The 20,671-nt window shown below is 42.7% G+C and overlaps 1 protein-coding gene across 1 annotated transcript in view; it reads left to right on the forward strand.

Annotated features, from left to right (window-relative positions):
* The first annotated feature begins 17,822 nt into the window (after positions 1 to 17,822).
* Positions 17,823 to 20,671, forward strand: part of PBK (PDZ binding kinase) — a 19,297-nt gene continuing 16,448 nt past the window's right edge. The window contains exon 1 of the mRNA XM_004707624.3: positions 17,823 to 17,996. The gene's annotated coding sequence lies outside the window, so the exon portion shown is untranslated. The remainder of the gene's footprint in view (positions 17,997 to 20,671) is intronic.

Below are 20,671 nucleotides of genomic sequence, written 5' to 3' on the forward strand. Positions count from 1 at the left end.
ACCAGGACGGTGAGACTTCATCTCCTGTACTCTGGGGCTTGTTCACTGGGAAACACCAGCCCTTGGAAAAAGACATCATGTTTGGTCAAATGAAGGGGCAGCAAAAAAAGAAGACTCTTGACAAGAGCCATTGATGTGATGGCTGCAGCAATGAGATCAAACATAACAACAATTGTGAGGATGGTGCAGGATTGAGCAGTGTTTCATAGGGTTGCTGTGAGCCAGAACTGACCTGGCAACACCTAACAATAGCAACCAGGCTCCGGAATCCTACAAGATAAAATCCAAATTCCTAGCATCAGAAAAGGTTATTCCCCAGGTTGTCCCCACAATTTATATGCCAAACCTAAGGTGCTGCTTGCTAACACATGGTCAATGACTGTACACTTGGAGGTACACTGCTTAAAGGTTTCTCCCTGAGGGTTATCAGCCATTTAGAGCATCAGACCCTATAGTCTGTCCACCCTAAGTAGGGCCCACACCCTTCTGATAAGAATAATGGATTGCTTCCCTGAAGGAGAGCTCAAAGACTAAGGTCAAGCCAACTCAGGGAGGACCAAGGTTAGGCTGCCATATTGAATCCAGGGTCCGTCCCTCCTGTCACATGTATACCTCTAGTGCCTCCCCTTCCTATTGCATGTATAGCCCTAGCTTGTCCCCTTCCTCTCTCGTATGTGCCTATTGTACAACCCCTTCCTGTTACGCATGTGGTTACCTATAATTATGGGTTCTTGCATGTCCCTGAGTGTATATAAGCCTTGGCTGGAAATATAGTCTCACCCTCTGCAAAATATATTCTTGCTCTATAAGCAGATCTGGCTTCTGAAGTCATCATGGCTGTCCTAGAGGTGAGCATTCACATACTTTCTTGTCTGATGTCTCTTTAACTTTACCCCTCAATTACCAACTGCCTCTTGGACCCATTCGATTGTGGAGACTGGTACCCCACAAGAAAAGTCCATTCGCTGGCCTCTACCTAATTTTCGGGTCTTTTTATAAGCTGTATCGAGTTACTTGCACTTTTTTTCATACCTCCATACACTCTTTCCTCTACCTTGTGAGCACTGCCCCTACCCTTTTGACTGCTAATCAGGCTCTCTGTGCAAACTTCTGATCTTTCAAAGTCAAATGTCTATTTTTCTATGAAATCATTCCCAACACCCCAATCACACTCAGACTCTCTATCTCCCATTACATGCTTAACACATTGTGTTGAAACTACTTAACTAGTCTATATGTTTCATGAAAGCAGGGGTTTTTGATATTTCCATTTTCTGTCTACAGTGCCAGGCTCAAAATCATTTGTTCAATGAATATATAAATAAATGATTTAGAAGTCATGGACAATCCTTTTTAAAAAAAAAAAAAACTCAATCATATTAAGAAGGTTTGTGCATTCATCACCACAGTCAACTCTGGTACATGTTCTTTTTGACCCCATTACTGTTAAGTCACTATTGCCCTCACCTCCCCTTCCCTGTCCCCAGGTAATACTAATCCTTTACTGTCTTTATAGATCCACTTATCCTGAACTCCCTACACAGAAAAAAACATACAAAAGACAGAAAACACGAAAAGGACCAGTAACCCAGGAGGGGAAGGGGAAGGGGGTAGAGCGGAAAGGGGGGACCAATCACAATGACCTATAACCCCAGCGAGGGACAACAGAAACGTGGGTGAAGGGAGACATCAATCAATGCAAGACATGAAAACATAATAATAATTTATAAAATACCAAGGGTTTGTGAGGGAGGGAGGGGGAAAATGTGGAGCTGATACCAAGGGCTCAAGTAGAAAGAAAATGTTTTGAAAATGATGATGGCAACAGATGTATAAATGTGCTTGACATGGATGTATGGATTGTGATAAGAGCTGTATGAGCCCCCAATAAAATGATTAAGAAAACAAAAAAACCCAGTAACAATGAAAAAAACTTAATCGAAAAGAAGGCAGAAAAATATTTAAAACCCAGAATAAACTAAAAATAGGTCCAAAAGGAGATCTAATGACCAGGTGTTACATTCCATCCTAACTACTGCTGCTAAAGTCCACTTTATGACGCCCTTTGTCTGTTATTAAAGCTGTTCACATACCTAGATTACGGTCAGTGGAGATTCCCCAGAGAGTCAAACCAGGTAGGGATCCTCTCAATGGATTTTGGGTTTCCACCATCATCTGTAATGTTCAAAAACTTGGTGTTTAGAATTTAGACTCTGGTACTGTTCCCTCATCCAGGCTTGGATTTTATTTACAATCTTTGGATCGCACAGGCTGGTGAGCTTCTTCCATGTGGACTTAGCTGACTTCTCATTTAGATGGCTGTTTTGTTTTGAGACAAGCCTTTCATGAATAGTTCTTAATGTGAAATCCTTCCTCTCATGTACAAGAAAGGGCCTTATTAAAGGTGATCTAGTTCAGGCTTATGGCATAAAAATAGGAGTTTCTCCCTGACACTATTCTGCTTGCTAGGTAGTCAATTTTGACTCTTGGAAACCCATGTGTGTCAGAGTGGAGCTGTGTTGCAAAGTATTTTCAATGGCTGATTTTTCAAAACTAGATTGCCAAGCCTTTCTTCCAAGTTACCTCTGGGTGGAGGAGCAAACACATTAAATTGTATGCACCACCCCGGGACTCCCCAGTCACTATAGCAGCCATCTAACTAGCTACATACCTACCTTAGGGCAGATCTCTGATAAAGGTTACTGACTTTATGCTGAGAATATTAACAGGTGCATGAAGGAGCATGAGTATTGAGACCTTGCTCTTCACCGTGTCTGAGGAGCTGATACAGAAACATACAAACAAGCAAACAAAAGCAAAATCATGTTGCTGGGAAAATCTTCTCTGGTTAAGGAACTCTGATGGTATCAAGCTCTGGGCTTGAGTGGAGGACTCTGCTTCTTGAATTCTGCTGTGTGCTGCACATGTGTGTAGCATGACCAGTTTCTCTACTTAATGATCTTCCAGCCCTTTCCTCAGGAATCTATGATTTTCATATGTCTTGAGAACATCCAGTATATTTCTCTGTACACAATATGTTTAGTAGATGTTACTGCCTTGGTGACAGGATAATTTCAAACAGCCTGCAGTAAAGAGAAGGGCTTCCGTTACTTCCAAGCTCGTTGGCCACTCTGTACATTCCAGGTAGGTATTGTGCACTGAATTTGTAAACCAACAAAATCTCTTTCCTATTAATCACTATACTGATTCTACCTAAGCTATTTAGAATTGAGAAAGTATTTCTGGCTGAGTTAGAAAGCAAAAAGCTTGTGGAACCAAAAATGACAGGGTGCCAAGATTGTGGCCAGATGTCAGGGCCAGCTCAGGAACCTTACACAATCACAAGGGATGAACTACTCATCTTTGTTAGGCATTAAGTAGGATTCTTCCCCTGGGGCTTGAATTCTCTGTCAAATCTTCTCAGTTTGCTGGACCACAACGTCGGAAGGAACTCATCAATTACAGGCAACTCAAGTTCCACCACATTTTCCAAAGCACTTCTTGTTTTTTTAAGCCCTATGTTCCCAGAACCAGCAAATTTCACTTCTAAATGGGAGAGAGAAAAAGTGAGAAAACAGCAAGTGGAAACCTTTAGCCATCAAGGATAAGCAAAGCCTGGTGGAGTGAGACCTTCCCCAAAGGCCACTCTGTGGAGGGCTGCCCAGGCACTGGCTCGCTCCCACTCCAAGGCTACAGCTGCAGCTGCACCTCTCTCCCAAACTCCCAATGGGGAGAAACACTCGTTCGCCAATATTTCCATTCCTTCGTTTCCCCTTTCTGTCTTTAATTTTTTTCATCTCATGAGTATCGCTCCATCTGAACCATAGATCCCCAAACTTAGTTGGCCTCCTGCCTACTTTTCAGAAAATAATGATTCCTTGCCCCCCTACCAGCAATTAAAACCTTTTGTACTATATATACATGATCTAGTTACACTAGATCCTTTCCAGCATTTGGTCGACATGATTTTTCATTTTACTGATGCCAATAGATAAGTAATGACATCTCACTGAGGTTTTAATCTGCATTCCCCTCATGACGAAGGATGCAAAACATCTTTCCCATGGTTATTTCCCATCTGTATATCCCCTGTGCTGAAAGGTCTGTTCTTGACCATTTTATAACTGGATTGTTTACATTTTTTACGTGTAAGTTTTGAGAATTTCCATACAAGCTCTTTGTAAGACATGAAGTTTGTCAATATTATCGCTCAGTTTTATAGCCTGTCTTTTCATTCTCTTTTGTGATGAAAGTTTGGCGTCAACTTGGCTAGGTCACGATTCTCGTGTTTCGGTAGATATTGCGTGATCACCATGTATTTTGTGACCTGATCAATTAAAAAGCAAGTTTTCTGGGTCGTGTAGCCTGCACGAAAGATACAATAAGTTCTGGTAAAGTTCACTCTCTGCCGAGCCTGCATTTGTTTCACCATCCTCTGACCTCTAGTCCTGAGATGAGAGCCAGCAGCCTCTCCTGACTTGCTGCTTCGGAGTTCACCAGTCCCTACAGCCATGGGAGTATGTCGAAGCCACTAGCCTGATGCCTAGCTCACAACTTGGTGACTTGCCAGCCTCCACAACTGTGTGTCCTTCCCTTGAAGTAAATCTCTCCATATTTGCATCTACATCCCAGGTTTTCCTCTCTTGAGAATCAAGACTAAGACATCCCCCCAGGATGTTTCACAGAACAAAAGTATTACATTTTAATGAGATCCAACATATTTATTCTTCTTTTTTTTAGATCATGCTTTTAGTGCCAAATCTAAGAACGCTTCACCTACTCCTGGATCCTAAATATGTTATCCTTTTTTTTTTTCCGGTAAAAGTTTTATCATTTTATGTTTTACATTAGTATCCGTGATCCATTCTTTTCTTATTTTTGAAATAGTGGATTTTATCGTTTACATATGAGGGATTTCTAGGATGCTTTGGTAGACTGTGTTATTGCTCAGACTTACCCACTTCCTCCTTGCTTCTTAGAGGACCCTACAGCTCTGCTCATTTCCCAGGCAGGGGAATGAAAGTGGAACTCTCAGACTGAAGGAATTTGTATTTGTCCAGGTTGACTAGATAAACAAATCCAGAGACACTCAGATGTGTATAAGAAAGAGTTTTATATCAAAGAGCAATTGTATGTTGAGAAAACATCCCAGCCCAGTCCAGGCCAAGTCTCTAAGTCTAATAGTAGCCCATATGTCCGATACTAGTCCATAAATTCCTCTTCAGACTCACACAGCACATGCAATGATGCTGAATGCAGGAAGCTCACAGGCTGGTGGGTGGAAAGTCTTGTGGATCCAACACTGGTGGAAGCATCTCAGCATTGGCTCCTCCAGCGCTATGAGTGTGGCTCCTTAACAGGCTAAGCTTCCTCCCAACCCTAAGGCTGTGGGTCTGGAAGTGGGGAGAGAGCAGAAAGTGGGGTAATTCTACTAAGGACAAGTTCAGATGATAGATGCCTCCACCCATTGATGCACAATGGTGCAAGCATTTTGACCTCTCAGCAAGGCTGAACACAGTGCTGTTTAAGCTACCTCTCAACTCTAAGGCTGTGGGTCTGGAAGTGGGGAGAGAGCAGAAAGTGGGCTAGTTCTACTAAGGACAAGTTCAGATGATAGATGCCTCCACCCATTGATGCACAATGGTGCAAGCGTTTTGAACTCTCAGCAAGGCTGAACACAAGTGCTGGCTAAGCTTCCTCCCAACCCTAAGGCTGTGGGTCTGGAAGTGGGGAGAGAACAGAAAGTGGGGTAGTTCTATTAAGGACAAGTTCAGATGATAGATGCCTCCACCCATTGATAAATGAATATCCTGCCCTCTGGTCAACCCCAGCCCAGCACTCTTAAAGAGGGCGAACAGAGGGAAGATACACAACAGGAGCAAACGTGGAATGTTAAGAGTTAGAGGATCATGAGTTTTTAGGGACCAGTAGAGAAGCTATTGTGAAAACATGTAAATACAAAAATGAGAAGGTAGAAAGGGGTGTCTTAGTCATCGAGCGCTGCTCCAACGCAATCGAACACGTGGACGTCTGTAACAGAGGGGTGTGCTCTCTCACAATGTAGGACTCGACGTCTGAATTCAGGACACCGGCTTTTCTCTCTGTTGACTCACAGCTTAGGAGGAAAGTCCTTGTCTCCTGTCAGCAGTCTTACATTCCCTGGAGATCTCCATGACTCTGAGCCTCAATCTTCCTCTGGATCTGGGGCATGCCAACCACAGAGATCTGGGTCCCTCTCACTTCAATCCCTCTCCTTTAACCCCTTCTAAGATAAAAGGCCATTCTCTGGGGGAATGCCCCTTACAGCAGATCAGGCCTGTGATAAAAGACACTGCATCCCACCCTAATCCTTAACACAGTTCACTGATTGGCTTGCCACAGCTCACATGTTGGGGAATAATTACTGAACTACCATAATACCTTATTATATAACTACAAACCAGAGACTCCAGGTCCAGTCAAGTGAACACGCAATCTTCACCATCACAAAGGGAAAAAACTCTTCCATTTTTTCCTTTTTCTTTTCCTCCCTCTGTACTATGCTGAGGAGACTTAGCAGCATCGTGCTCTACACACAAGTTGGGCTGCAGCTTTAAACCACTAGGCATTCCAGGGGAAAAGACAAGATTTACAGTCTCAGAAATCCACAGGGGACCCTGTCCTATAGGGTCTCTATGAGTCAGAATTGACGTGATGGCAGTGGCTTGGTGTCTGGCTTGGGTAATAAGTTCTACGACAGGGGGCGTACGAACATACTCTAGGAGTTTGGAGAAGGGGGGGGGGGGCATCTGGATGGTGTATTAGAGAAGGGGTCCTGAAGCAGGTAGCACCAGCGCTGAGTTCCGAAGAATGAGGAGATACAGAGTCTGCAAAGAAGGGGCTGAAGAAAGCATGTACAGAAGAATGGAATACTCTGGGAATCATCATGAACTCAGTACAAATGGGAGCCAGAGCAGAATTCAGAGCACCTCAGTTAGGTCGTTGCAGACCTTCCATCCCAGGCTATTAAAAAAAACACCTCATCAAGGCAATTCTGACTCACAGTGACCCTATAGGGCAGGATAGAACTGCCCCTGTGGGTTTCTGAGATTGTCACTCTTTACAGGAGAAGAAAGCCCCATTTTTCTCCCTCCAAGTGGCTGGTGATTTTGAACTGCTGACCTTGTGGTTGGCAGCCCAATGCATTACCCACTATGCCACCAGGAGGACTTGTATTTAACCCTGAAGTCTGGGAGGAATCCAGAAGCATTTCAAATTCTCCCGATTACCTTTCCATTTCTGAAAGATAAGCCAGGCTGTAAAATGAAAAATGACTGAAGAAGAGACAGGACTCAAGGCAAGCAGGCGAGTTAGGAAACTGTTGGGGTCTAATGGTACAGTGTAACCTAAGGCAGAGGAAGTGCTAATGGAGGGAAGGAAAGGAGTCTTAGCGACGTAAGCAGAAAGAGAGTCAGAATCTGGAGACCCGACGGAAAGGGGTGTTCCAGACTCAGGAGTGTGGGGCTGAATGGAGAAGCAAGCCACTCAGATGGGGGCCCAGCAGAGGAGCATGGGCGTGGGGTGGGGGAGGCTCAGACAAGCCCTGCTTTAGACCTAAGGGTTTTGAAATGCCTAAGCAGCACCGGAGGGACATGTCGAGTTGACTAAGTAGATATACAGCTCTCACAAGATAAAACACAATGACTGTTTCCTTGAATATTTCCACTCTTCCAGTCAACCAATAGCATCCACATAGGCCTCCAAAGAATCAGAATGTAATAGCAACGAAAGAAAAAAGTTAATATTATTCTTTCTTTTTCTCTCTCTTTTAATGAATGAAGTAGGCTCTTGAAAAGCAAACGTTAGGCTTGAGGCCACAAAAAGGTGATGATGTCGGCATTCCGTAGGGCCTGGTCACCCACGAGTCCATACGGAGCTCTGGCCTCTTGCTAAAGCAAGGAATTGAAGGTATTTATGTACTTAAAGACCTAACACAGCCAGGCTGGAAGTTATTTCTCGTGACAACTGGCCGGTATGTAACATTTTGAGATTAATAGCTCCATTTCACAGGTGATAACATTAAATGGTGGACAATCTCTGGAGGGACCTCTTAATTCTTCAGTTTTTCATGATGACAAGATGGGGACAGGGGGGTGACGAGTAAGTTTTCCCTACATGTCTTTATGCTGGTGACTACTTTGGGCCATGTCTTACACCTGTGTCAATAACCTCATCTCCCTAGGGTCTCTTCATAAGCAAGAGTTAATTAAGCTTTCAGGCTCTGGCTGTAGCCAGGGTTTCATAAGCCATTAAGAATTTTTTAAAAAGAGGATTTATAAAAATGTAGGAATTCATTAAAAAACATAGAAAGTTTTGGATCTTTTAAGAGAAGATGGTGAGGTCTATAATGCAAGGATAAATGAGAAAGTATTTCTACAAAATCATAGAAATCTTTATTCCGTAAATAAAAGTAACAAAACGTGAAGCTATCCTTCATGTAGATGATGCTACCATTTCTCAAACCTGTCCCTGAAGTAATTCTGCACTCTTCCACTCACATCATGTTAAAACGGCAGTTTGCTGTCCTCAAGGGACTCGGGTGAGGTGAAGGCAATTGATATGGCCTGTCCAGTCATATTTCCTTATGTGATATATTAGAATGCTGGCCTCTATGCCTGTGGCCCCGCCACTTGTCTGTCAGTTTGTCGTACTGTGGGGGCTTGTGTGTTGCTGTGATGCTGGAAGCTATGTCTCTCATATTTCAAATATAAGCAAGGTCACCCAAAGTGAACAGTTTTCCATGGGGCTTCGAGACTACGGACAGACTACGAAGAAGGAATAGGCTGTCCATTTCAAGGGAATTAGTCACAGAAAACCTTATGAATAGCAGCAGTCATTGCCAGAGACAGTGCCAGGAGAGGAGCCCTTCAAATTGGGAGGCACTCAAAATCGAAGCGAGGAAGCTCAGACTTCTTAGAGTCGAGTCGACCATACGATGTGAATGGGGTAATGCTGTTAAGGACCTTCATTTGCTGATGGAGCACAACTCAAAATGATAAGAGACAGCTGAGAACATCTGTTAATTATAGGACCTTGGGATATAGGAATCTAGGAAAATTGCAAGTTGTCAAAAGTGAAGTGGGATGCATAGAGATTGATGTCCTAGGTATTACTGAGATGAAATGGATGGAGAGCGGTCATCTAAAATCAGACAATCACATGGTTTACTATGTCAAGAATGACAAATTCAAGAGGAGTGGTGTAATATTCATCCCCTAAAAGGACCTTTTAAGAATGAGCTTGAAGTACAATGCTGTCTGTGATAGGATAACATCTATCCTAAAAAGAAATCCATTCAATACAACTAATATTCAAATTTATACACCAACCACTAAAGGCAGTCAGGAAGAAACTAAAGAATTTTACCAGGGTTTTCAGTCTGAAAGTGATTAAACATGCAACAAGATACATTGATAATTATTGATGATTGGGATGCAAAAGTTGGAAAACAGAAAAGGAACTGTAGTTGGAAAATACAGCCTTTGTGATAGAAATAAAGCTGAGATCACATGATCTCCATCTGATGCCACACTTCAGGTGAGCCCCAGCCTTCTCCATGGTTGTGAAGAAACCAGTGGGCTCTACATCATAGTTGGCACCAGCTTCATCCCACTTGATGTTGGCGGGATCTTGATCCTGGAAGATAGAGATGGACTTCTGATTGGTGATCAGCTTCCTATTCTCAGCCTTGATGGTGCCATTGAACTTTCCACAGGTGGAATCATACTGGAACATATAGACCATGTAGTTCAAGTCAATGAAGGGGTCATCGGTGGTAACGATGTCCACTTTGCCAGGGTTGAAAGCAGCCCTGGTGACCAGGTGCTCAATGTGGCCAAATTCATTTACTGTGACCTTCACCACTGTGTCTCTGAGTTGTGGCTGAGATTGCACAGGAAGATGTAGCTGCCTGGTACATGAGGAGGATCAGGGAGCCAAAATATGCAAAAGACTGAATGATAAGAAAAGCATCAAAATTAGATGGAAAAAACACAGAGTAACTCTACAAAAGAAAGACTAGTCAACATTCCACCATTTCAAGAGGTAGCATATAAAAACGAACCAAAAGTACGGAAGAAAGAAGTCCAAGCTGCACTAAAAGCATTACGCAAAAACAAGGTTTCAAGAATTGATGGAGTACCAATTGAAATTCAACAAGTCGATGAAGCACTGGAAGCATTCACTCATCTATGCCAAGAAATTTAGAAGACAGCCACTTAGCCAACTGATTGCAAGAGATCTATGTTTGTACCCATTCTAAAGAAAGGTAACCCAACAGAATACTCAAATTATAGAACAATATCATTAATATCATAGGAGCTGGTGGCATAGTGACCTGCAAGATCAGTGACCTGTGACCTGCAAGATCAGCAGTTTGAAACCACCAGCCTCTTCTCAGGAAAAAGACAGGACTTTCTACTTCAGTAAAGAGTTAAAGTCTTGGAAACCCACAGGGGTAGCTTTTCTCTGCCCTATAGAATCGCTCTGAGTTGGTATCAACTCGATATAAGTGACTTTGAGTTATCATTAATAACATTAATATTTCATGCAAGTAAAATCTGGATGAAGATCATTCAACAACAGTCGCAGCAGTACACTGAAATAAAACCCACAGGGGCAGTTCTATCCTATTCTATAGTCACTATTGTCAGGTACCACCCTACAATTGAACAGGTCCAAGAGGCTGTTGTATAATTGAGGGGTAAAATTAAAGAGACATCAGACAAGATATAAGGCATGCAAGTGCTCACCTCCAGGACCGCCATGACTTCAGGAGCTGGCTCTGCACAGATAGAGAGAATATATTTCCAACCAATGCTTATTTACACTCAGGGGGCTTGCAAGCCCCCCTAGTTACAGGTAAACACATACATAACACAGTGGGCTGTACCCTAACCCTAAGGTCCCTGAGTATGTAGGAAGAGTAACCTAACACCAGTGCCTGAAGCAGGTGAGGGAGAGTGGCTGTCTTCAGAGCCTAGAGAGCAATAGCATGTGTCTGCTCCTATAGTTCAAACTACAGGCTAGATAGCAACCAGCCATGTGCTTGTAAGAGGCAACTTTAAGGTGGCACTGTTATGGGAGGATAGAGTGGGAAATATTAAGAGAATGTGATTGGGACTCACCTCCAACTCACAAGGGTGAAGACCTCCCTCCATGCCAGAAACCTAGCCTACCAGGCTTCTTACTAGATGAGAATAAAGGATTCATCTGTATATACACTCTTCCTGTTCTCTGCTTCTCACACACTATGAGTTGGAATGAAGCATTGCATTGCTTAAATCTTGTGCACGAGACCACTTTAGAATACTGAAAAGCAAGAATGTTAATTTGAAGATTAAGGTGTGCCTGACCCTAGCCATGATATTTTCAATTGCCTCACATGCATGTAAAGGTTGGAAATTGAGTAAGGAAGAATCAGAACGTTTTGACTGTGGTGCAGGAGAAGAATATTGAAAGTATTCTTGCTAAAGAGCGGTTGTTAAAAGGCAAAGCAAATCTGTCTTGGAAGAATACCGCCAGTGTGATCCCTAGAGGCAAGGATGGCGAGATTTCCATCTCATGTACTTTGGCCACGTTGTCAGGAGGGTCTAGTCCCTGGAGAAGTACGTCTTGCTTGGTAAAGTAGAGGGGGAGTAAAAAAGATAAATTCCCCCCATGAGATGGATTGATCCCGTGACTGCAACAATGCACTCAGGTAAAGGGGCGATTGTGTGTGCGCATGTGTGCAATTCAAGTTGTATTGCTTCTTTGGGTTGTCATTCCACACATTTGAAGTAACCAGACTTGGAGAAGATATACTGGGGGTGTGAAAACAGATGATGGCGATATTGATGAGAATGTTCAAGTGTTTTGTAGGCGGTAACGCCAGGCACCACTGCCACCACCTCTCCTGCAAGAAATTTCGGGGGAAATGCACTTCATATAAAATGAGTAAAAATTGTTCATGAACATTAAACTAGCATTCCTTGTAACCGATGTGCCACAGTAAACTGGAATAATCCTAGAAAATTCATTAGCTGATCTAGCAGTTTTGATATCTTTAAAATAATAAACTAAGAAAACAAATAAATTCACACAAGGAATCTATAAATATACAACCTCAAAACAAAAGTGGGCATGTTCCAGTGGTCAGTATTTTAAGGTTTCTATCATATTAATTCAAGAAAAAAAGGTGATACAGCTTTTGCAAATGAGATTAAACTCCTTCACTGTAATTACACTCATATTTTATAATTCAAAGGATTTAGGTGAAGCTACATTAACCCAAGCAAATACCATGCATACAAATGAAAAAACTATTGTTATACTAAGGTAACATCTCTAAGTTAATCATACTTTTTTTAAAAGCCAGATCCAAACTTCATAGGTATAAATGGAGGATCTGACATTTTTTTGTTGTTTTTGTTTTTCATTTTTCCTTTTCCTTTTACATTTTTACTTTTTGATACACAGTAGTTAATTCTAAGTATTTTTAAAGCTGGGAGGTATATACAGGATCCCTGTAAACTGCACATAAACATCAATAATTTTTCATGATATGTCAAAACTACACCAATGGTTTCTTTAATGCACAGTCTTTAAAAATCAAGTTCAGCAGTTGCAAGCCTTTATGTCTAGTTTGATTGACAAAGACCCTCAGGCTCAGAAACTGTTTACTTGAAAAGAAACAAAATGAATGTGTTTTATGTTAAATCATCTGGAAGACCCCATTTATGAAACAACTAAAAACATAATAGCAGCTAAATAATAAGTTATTAAAGGTATTTCCAGCAATAAACAATGAAATATTACATCATCTTTTACTCCATCATGGCATATGCAGCAAAGAGAAATATTTTAAGCAAGTGTCAGCACTTCTATCGAAAATGCTTTCCAATGTATTTGGCAGATTTTTGTTTTAGTTTTAAATATTCCACATACTATTAAGAGCTTTTATGATTAAACATCTGGACAGAAATCATGAGAAAAGTATAAACATACTCATTTGTCAAAGAGAAGCAATTCACCTTTGAAAATAAAAAGGAACTACAATGTGTACTGTGTGTGAAGTCCAAATACTGGTATTTAAATCTCTTCGAAGCAGTTCATGCTTCAGTAATTAAGAGAAAAAAAGAGATGAAGACTTTATTTAAGCTGAGAAGCCCCTAATGTGGATCATGCTGACAAACAACAGTTCACTCAATATTTTGATGAGGGTTTGAAAAGACCTTCACACATCCACTAGAATAAGGTCATATAAATCAGCACTGATCATTTACTATTCCCCATATTGGCCCATTGCAGGCTTTGAAAGTTATACTAAACAATAACATTTCCACCTTTTAGAAAGGCAAGTTTGTGAAGATAACATAATACAACCCGATGTCTTCTTGAACGGTTAGTTTACATTTTAAATGTAAGAAACATACCCCAAAATTGTGTTTAATAAAAAGCCGCCACTACAGCAATAGGGTAATGGAAGCTTCTGAACTCCGGTTACTTTTCTAATGGGATGCTTTCTCCTGCTTCCAGATTCCAAGGTGATCCGTCATCTTTAGAACCCGATTGGCTTAACTGCTGCGCCACGTCCGCCCAGGCCCATAACTGCCGCGCCACGTCCGCCCAGGTCCATCCTCGAGGGCGTTCTCCGTTGTGATCTGTTTTATCTGCCAGCGTGCGTTTCCGGGCTTTTGAAAGTTGTTCTTTTTTGTAATTTTTCTTACTTGATGGGCCTCCACGAAGTGTTCCTTATTGTCCCTGGCACGTCCAAATAAAGTTTACGTCATAGCAGTTCCAAGATTAACATCAACTACTTCTCGTAACTTGGCTTTTATACTCTGCTTTACAGCTGATGATACGGTGTTAAAAAAGGCGTTCACGGATATAATTGGAGCTGTTTGGGGCTATGTTTCTGTCCGGGAACCCTCTGTTAAGAAGGCTTTGGGATCATCATTTTCTCCTATCCTATATAGAAATGAAACTGGACTTAATTCCTGGAAACTTTCATCTCCTTCGAACATAGGCCTAGCTCAACACTTCTAGTTCCATCTCCAGGTCTCGTTGGTACCCATCGTGGCGGCCCTCTGGGCATCTCCCCAGTGGGCGGGCAGCGATTGCGATGCCGCAGAAAAAGCGAGGGCAAGCAGTGTGTGGGCAGGGAGCCAGGGGCTGGTATAGGAGCAATTTTGGGGTTAATGCCGGACTGGGCAGTGCAGCGTTCCATGTACATTGGGTCGCTATGGGTTGGAACCCACTTAGCAGCAAGTCCGAATGAATACATTGGCAGTGAGTGTGTTTTATTGACCGTGCAAAGGCATTTCACCATGTGGATCATAACCAACGATGTCTAGCTGTGAGAGGAATGGGAATTCCAGAACATTTCATTGTGCTTATGCAGAACCTGTACGTGGATCAGGAGGCAGTTGCGCCAATAGAACAAGGGAACACTGCATGGTTTAAAACCAGAAAAGGTGTACGTCAGGGTTTCACCCTCCCATCATACTTATTCTATGTGTATGTTGGGCAAATAATCAAAGAAGCTAGACTATGTGAAGAAGAATGAGGCATCGGGGCTGGAGGAAGGCCTATTAACATCTTTGATATGCAGGTGCATAACTTGCATGGTCTGCTTCCCAAGACCTCCCTAAAGTGTTGAAAAGCAAGGGTGTTACTTAAAGAACTAAGAGACACCTGTCCCAAGCCAGGGTATTTCAATGACCTCATATGCAAACGAAAGTTGGGCATTAAATAAAGGAGACTGGAGAAGAATCGAGACATTTGAAGTATGGTGCACTGCCAAAAGGACAAACAATCCTACTGGGAAGATGAACAGCCAGAATGCTCCTTAGAAGCAAGAACTGCAACTTTGTCTCATGCACTTTGGACATGTTCTCAGGAGAGACCAGTCCCTGGAGAAAGACATCGTGCGTGGTAAAGTAGGGGGCAGCAAGGAGGAAGAACCTCCAAAAATTGACACTGTGACCACAAAAGATGGGCTCAATCCTAAACACCTGTGCGGAGGGCCCAGGGCGGAGGGGTGTTGGTTCAGTTCTGTTGTAAGGTTGCTATGAGAGGGACCATTGCCTCGTAACAGCAACAACATGATCCCATGTTGGAGAGGACTCTCCCTGATAGAATTAGGGTGGGAACCCCTGTTGGCATCGTGGTTATGAAGTGGACTGCTGGAAACCCCACTGGCTCTGCAGAGAAAGACAGAGCTTTCTACTCCTGTCAGAGTTACAGCCTCAGAAACCCGCAGGAATAGTTCTGTCTTACAGGGTCACTATGAGTCAGCATTCATTGGATGGCAGGATGGCAGTGAGGTTGGTTTTGGAAGTTCTGACCTTAGGAAAGAGGGTGAGCCAAGTCATACTCTCTGTGTCCTTAGCGTATCTTTAAGACTACTTTATTAGAGGTATGCCGGGCTAAAAGAGAAATAGAATACACAAGGATAAAATCATCTATCTCTGTGAAAACAGATGATAACGAAGCTCAATATCGTCAGCTAAAAGGAGGCCACGAGCTAACTGGAAAAGACCCCAATTGTTTCTGTGCACACTCCAACTGAAGCTAAAGAAAATGAAAATGAGTCCACAAAAGCCAAAGCGCAACCTTGAGTATATCCTGGCTAAATTGAGAGACCACCCCAAGAATGTATTGGACGCATTCACACCAGAGTGAGAAGGTCAGACAAGCTGTGGGATGACATCAAGAACACACACATGGAGAAAGCACAAGGTCGTTAAAAAGGAAATAAAGGAAAACTCAAAGTGGATGTCAGAAGAGGCTCTGAAACTTGCTCTTGAAGGTAGAGACACTAAAATAACTGGAAGAAATGATGAAGTAAAACAGCTGACAAGAAAACCTCAAAGGGCAACTTGAGCAGGCAAAGTAAAGCATTAGAATGAAATGCGCAAGTTCTAGAGTTGGAAAACCCAAAGAACAGCCTTGGCAGATCTTAAGCCCAAAGAACTGAAGAAAGAATTTCAGCCTTGGGCTACAATATTGAAGGATTCTATGGACAAAATTTGAACGATGAAGGAAGGATCCAAAGAACAGGGCAAGATCCAGAATCACTGGAAGAAAAGGTCAAATGTCAACTGTTTCAGTAGCTAGGTAGCATACGGTACAGGACCTATGGAATGGATGGGAGAAGTTCAAGTTGTACAGGAGCCATTGGTGAACACTGGAACAATTTGAGGATGGCGCAAGACTGGGCAATGCTGTGTGCTAGTGTACACAAGGCCAGCGCCAACTCCAGGGCACCTACCGACAATAGAAACAGGAAAGAATTCCAGTCTATTTTGTATTATGCTGTGTCTACTTTTCTTAGGGCCTCCTCCTTATCCCTCACCTCTTATGGAGGGAGAGCTCTGTATCTGGATGATTAGTGTGCATGTTGCAGTGACTGCTATAGTGTATTATCTTGACATAGCATTCAATACAGGAATGATAGGCAGTAGGCTCTCTATGAATATTGAGTAAAGAAGGATTGCTGAAGTGATTGTGGTAGATTATAAGAGCTAGAAAAAAATTTGATATCCCATTTTCTTCTCAGCCAAAAAGAATAGGCTAATGCATTTGTAGTTAGTTTTTCAAGGCCAAATATATATATGTAAAAAAATATATAGTAATAATTATACTTTCTGAACACAGACTTAGGTGTTTCTAATTGTGGAGGACCTTCACTGTTAAATGCAGGAATAAATGATGTATTGGAGGGGGGGCTTTAAAAATTAAAATATGAAATTAAAAAATACTGGGGTTTTCTCAATTTTTTGTCCATTCATACTCATTTTTAAAGGACTTATTACTCTGAAGGGGCTGAAAACGGTTATAAAAATCAGCTTGGAGGAATGGGGAGGGAGGGGGAAAATGAGGAGCTGATAATAAGGGCTCAAGTGTAAAGCAAATGATTTCAGAATGATGGCAACAAATGTACAAATGTGCTTGACACAATGGATGTATATATGGATTGTGATAAGAATTATACGAGCCCCCAATAAAATGATTTAAAAAAAAAAGAAATTCAACTACTACAAACATTTTAATAGTTAATATAAAGAACTATGTAAGGCCAGGGGGAAAGAAACACAGGTAAACAATTTTATAGTTCCCAAATGGGATTTGCAACATATGCCAATGATGTAGTTAATAAGCTCTAGGGATTTTTGGCTAATCATGTACTGAAGAAGTGACAGTAAAGACAGTAAAAAACATTTAAAAATGGCCAGTTATTGTCTAAAAAATTTTAAAAATCCAATAATTAAACAAGTTCTTAAAAATGTTTTTAAAAATCAGCTTGTCCTTTTCTGTCCTTTGCGTTTTCATTTGAAAGGCAGCAATGAGTCAGAAGTGAATCCAAGACACTAAGTAATTAATACAAAACGTTATTACCGTCGTCTACATAAACACACACGCACGCACGCATCCGCTCCCCCTCCCCCCAGCAAACCTGTGTAGGGTTCCCGGGTCTGTAAATCTTTACCGGAGCACGCAGCCTTATCTTTCTCCTCTGAGCGGAGGGTGGATTTGCTTCGTCACCGTTCAGCCAGCGATCTAGAGCCGGGCCGACACAGGAGACGCGGGAAGGACCAAAAGCCACCGGTGGGACTGCGAAGCCGGCGAGTTTTGACCTTCTCGCCATCCCGTAGTTGGGGGCGTGCGCGAAGCGGTGGCGCGCGCGTTTGAAATAAGTGACGGTTCGTCTCACCGGAACTGCTCGAATCCCAATGTCAGTTGCTGGCAGGCTCTGAAGTAGCCGTGGGTGTCGGTCGGAGCCACTAGGGACACCTACGCGCCCTCTGGTCACCCGGCCCTCTTCTGCCCGCGGCTGGCCACGACCGCGCGCGGCTGGGAAGAGGGATTTTGTCTCCTGAGATCTGTTGTCGCCAAGAGCCCCGAGCCGAGGCCTCTGCGTTTGCTTCGCCCCAGCCCCGAGCCTAGAGGGACGTTCAAGGCCTTGGGAATACGAGGTTAGACCTGGAAATGATCCTAGGAATCGCCTCTGTTCACCGCTGCCCAAGCCTGCGGGCACTGCTTAATCACGGCACGGAGTGGGGGGTTCGAGAGAAAGCCCCCCTGTCCGGAAGCGCAGCCGAGAATATGTACTCAACGTAGTACTAACTCACTAGGATACTTGCACAGATTTGGGGACCTCCGACCTCTCGGATGGAACCCCGCCGATGCGCTGCCTGCCTCCAGACCCATTCTTAGGCTGCGGCGCTCTGGGTTAGGCGGTGGACTCCCAATCCCAAGGTGGGCTGTTCAAATCGCCAGCTTCGCTGCGGAAGAAAAGTGAGGCTGTAGTTCCCATAAAGATGTATAGCCTGGGAATCTCGATATAGGGCTGCTACTTATGGAAGTGGGTGCCAGGTACTGTATTCTCAACACTGTGTTCTGTGGAAAGTGTTCGTTACCCCAGTTATCCGGTGCCATCGAGTCGGTTCCCACTCATAGCGAGCTCTGTACAGTAGGACACCCCACCGTGCCCTGCGCCGCGGCATCCTTACTATTTGTATGTTTGAGCCCATTGTAGCCACGTTGCAGACTCATCTTGTCGAGGGCGCTCCTTTTTCACTGACCCTGGACTTCCCCAAGCGTGATGTCCTTCTCCGGCGACTGGTCTCCTGACAACACGTCCAAAGTATGTGAGACGAAGCCTAAGACAGACTGGGTTGTCCTTTTGGCAGTTCATGGCGCTTAATATTTGCCAGCACCACAATTCAAATGCATCGATTTCTTTCACATGCATGGAAATACCATGGCTGGGGTCAGATGCACTTTCGTCCTCACTTTAAAGAGGTTTTAGGAACAAATTTACCCAACCGCGTGGGTCTCAGTTCCAGCCCTTGGACTGAGCTTGTGACGACTTGTGAAATAGGAGTAGGAAACACCTTTCACCTGGGTGTAGTCTCCGCCTTTCTGACCGTCTTCAACTGTAGATATTTTGACTTCCAGGAGAGATAACTGGACTATAGCTGGGACAGTGGGGAGGGTTTTAGCAACCAGCTCTGTTCTCTGGCTGACTGACTGACGGGATAAACATCTTGTAGCTCTTCCCCTGGGAATCCTAAGGCTACCGGGAGGTAAGGTGTAAAAGGTTTAAAAAATAATCTGATCTCCTATTTCCTGTTCTGATTCCTACTTTACCCATTATATTTTCTCTTACTTTTATTTTCCCATTTTCTGTTACCCATTTATTCCTTAGGTTTGCCAGTGGTGTCCAGTTACTTGTGTCTAGTTAGAATGATTGTAACTGTATAAACCAATCTCTATGTATATCAATGAACAGACTTAACATTAATAGACAAACTGGGCATTTAAGATTCTATTTATAAGAAGTTTAAGCACATGACACACAGCCAGTTTTGCGTTTACAGAATGAGCTTCTAGACTTGTCGGAACAGCCATGTCTTAGATAAATCCAATGTGTGACTTAACTTTTTAAAAATAGAAATTCATTTTAAAACTTTTTTGTTTGCGTCATCTAATTATTATTTATTTATGAAATATGCTTCAAAATATACAGGTTTTGAATTACCCTGTTCGCAGTATGTATATTTATATAAGCAATAATTTAGCAGCTTTATAGAAAGATATTTGCTTATAAAATTCACTCTTCATGTGAAACCCACTGGCTTTTAGTGCATTTATAGTTAAATGTATTGAACTCTTGTCGTCACTGAGTCAGTGCTGGCTCATAGGGACCCCCTCTGGGTTTCTGAGACTAACTGTGTACAGGTGTAGAAAGCCCACGCACAGCGCTGCTGGTCTTTTTGAGGTGCTGACCATGAAGATCACAGCCCAGTGCATAACCACCGCACCAATGTGGCTTATATGTATTAAGCAGTATCTAATTTTAGAACATTGACAGCACTCCAAAAAGAAATGTAGGCAATAGCAGTCACTCCGCACCTCACTCCTGGCAACCACGAGCCTATTTTCTGTCCCTATGTGAAAACCAAACTCGTAGCCCGTGAATGGATTCTAACTCATGGAGAGACTCTATGTATGTCAGAGTAGCTGGGCTGCCCAGGGTTTTGAGTGGCTAGTTCTTCTGAGGTGCCTTTAAATGGATATGTTAAGTGTCTATACTTGCTACCTAGGGACTCCTCTCTGGTTCTGGATCGCCTATTCTGGACATTTCCAATTATGAGATCATGCAATAGTCTATGGCCTTTTCACTCAGTATAATGGTTTCAAAGTCCATCTAGATTGTAGCATTTATTAATACTTTATTATTTGTTATGGCTGAGTGACATTCCATTATATGGATGATAGCATAGTTTGTGTATCTATGCATTGGTTGGTCCACATTTGTAGTTCTCCCTTTAGGCTTTGTAGAACAATGCTTGCAGAGATGGTATTTTAAAGGCTTCTGGCAACTACCATTGGGAAGTGGGAGTGGCAACACAGTGTGAGAGGGAAACCTTTTCTTTTTTTAAAAATCATTTTATTGGGGGCTCATATAATTCTTATCACAATCCATACATACATCCATTGTGTCAAGCACATATGTACATTTGTTGCTCTCATAGTTCTCAAAACCTTTGCCTTCTACTTTAGCCCTTCATTTCCCCCATACCCCCTCCCTCATGAACCCCTCATAATTCATAAATTATTGTTTTGTCATATGTTATACTGTCCG

This window comes from Echinops telfairi, unplaced genomic scaffold, assembly GCF_000313985.2.
Source record: "Echinops telfairi isolate 266 unplaced genomic scaffold, ASM31398v2 ScPeMD7_9;HRSCAF=40, whole genome shotgun sequence".
In the NCBI taxonomy this organism is placed as follows: Eukaryota; Metazoa; Chordata; class Mammalia; order Afrosoricida; family Tenrecidae; genus Echinops; species Echinops telfairi.